Below are 2129 nucleotides of genomic sequence, written 5' to 3' on the forward strand. Positions count from 1 at the left end.
CCTCTGTCCTCTATCCTCTAACCTCTATCCTCTGTCCTCTGCCCTCTATCCTATATCCTCTGTCCTCTGTCCTCTATCCACTATCCTCTATCCTCTGTCCTCTACCCTCTATCCTCTATCATCTGTCCTCTATCCCCAGCCTCTATCCTCTATCCACTGTCCTCTATCATCTATCCTCTATCCACTGTCCTCTATCACCTATCATCTACCCTCTATCCTCTGTCCTCTATCCTCTGTCCTATATCCTCTATCCTCTGTCCTCTACCATCCATCCTCTGTCCTCTATCCTCTGTCCTCTGTCCTCTATCCTCTCTTCTCTATCATCTATCCTCTGTCCTCTATCCTCCTCTCCTCTATCATCTATCCTCTTTCCTCTATCCTCTGTCCTTCTGTCCTCCGCCCTCTATCCTCTATCCTCTGTCCTCCTGTCATCTGTCCTCTATCCTCTGTCCTCTATCCTCCTGACCTCTGGCCTCTATCCTCTATCATCTATCCTCTGTCCTCTATTATCTATTATCTATCCTCTTGTCCTCTGTCCTCTGGCCTCAATCCTCTATCCTCTGTCCTCTACCATCTATCATCTGTCCTCTGCCCTCTACCCTCTATCCTCTGTCCTCTGCCCTCTATTCTATATCCTCTGTCCTCTGTCCTCTATCCCCTAACCTCTATCCTCTGTCCTCTACCCTCTAACCTCTATCCTCTGTCCTCTATCCCCAGCCTCTATCCTCTATCCACTGTCCTCTCTCCTCTATCCTCTATCCTCTGTCCTCTATCCTCTGCCCTCTATCCTCTGTCCTCTATCCTGTCCTCTACCATCTATCCTCTGTCCTCTATCCTCCTGTCCTCCTGTCCTCTGTCCTCTGTCATCTACCCTCTATCCTCTATCCTCTATCCTCTATCCTCCGTCCTCTACCCTCTATCCTCTGCCCTCTATCCTCTCTCCTCTATCCTCTCTCCTCTATCCTCTGTCCTCTATACTCCTCTCCTCTATCATCTATCCTCGTTCCTCTATCCTCTGTCCTTCTGGCCTCTATCCTCTATCCTCTATCCTCTGTCCTCCCTCCTCTATCCTCTAACCTCTATCCTCTGTCCTCTACCCTCTGTACTTTATCCTCTATCGTCTATGCTCTATCCTCTATCCTCTGTCCTCCTGGCCTCTATCATCTATCCCCTATCCTCTGTCCTCTATCCTCCTGTCCTTCTTTTCTCTAGCCTCTGTCCTTTATCCTTCTGTCCTTCTGTCCTCTGGCCTCCTTTCCTCTGTCCTTCTTCTGACTAGAAGTCCCTGAATCCTTCAGCAGAAAGTTATGCATCTCTCACTTCCTTCTTACGACATGGTCTTTCTTTCCCGTTCTCATAGATCCGGAGTGTCTTCATGTCCGATTGTGTTATATTTATATTCTCTATATATTCATATATCAAAGATGTGTCTCCGTAGCGACCAGAAGCACCAGCTGCTCTCTGATTGGTTCTGAAGGGTGTGCAAAGTGACCATGAAAAGTGACGAATATCCAGACGACCGTATTTGTTAAGTGTGCCAGAAAAGACTCTGAATGTCCCACGGCCCAGGCCGAGGCGACCACGACGTCTATTCTGACCCACAATCCTTAGCGAGAGAGCACAGATGGCTGGCAGCTCACTGACGGAGGACAGGCCACGGATGTATGAGCAAGAGGGTCAAGGTTCAAGGTGTTATGACGAAGTAGTGCGTCACACTGTGAAGACACTGGACTCCTCCACGGGCATGAATATCCCACAATGCAATGCGGTAGTGACGACAAGACGATCGTAATGTACGATGGCGCGACGTCTCTGCAACGTCAAGAACGCTTCAATTTAAAAGGAGAAGATTCAGGAGGCTCTCAGGAAGTGACGTGGCCCTTTAAGTTCAGTGTGCATCACTTTTTATTGTCCCCCGGAAACAGCTTCCATGGTGATCTGCGCTGCTTGAACGTGTGTTTTCAATAAGAGTAGAAGGTGAGCTACAGCACACACCGTTAGAGTCTTTGTAGGAGACAACCAATCAGAGTGGACCCGCCCCTTTTGTCCTCGTCACAAACCACACCCACAATTAAACCCAAGAGTGTTTAAGAATTTTGAAAAGGTTTATTACGTCACTATTTTTAGGC

The sequence above is a fragment of the Cyclopterus lumpus genome, chromosome 22, assembly GCF_009769545.1.
Source record: "Cyclopterus lumpus isolate fCycLum1 chromosome 22, fCycLum1.pri, whole genome shotgun sequence".
NCBI lineage: Eukaryota > Metazoa > Chordata > Actinopteri > Perciformes > Cyclopteridae > Cyclopterus > Cyclopterus lumpus.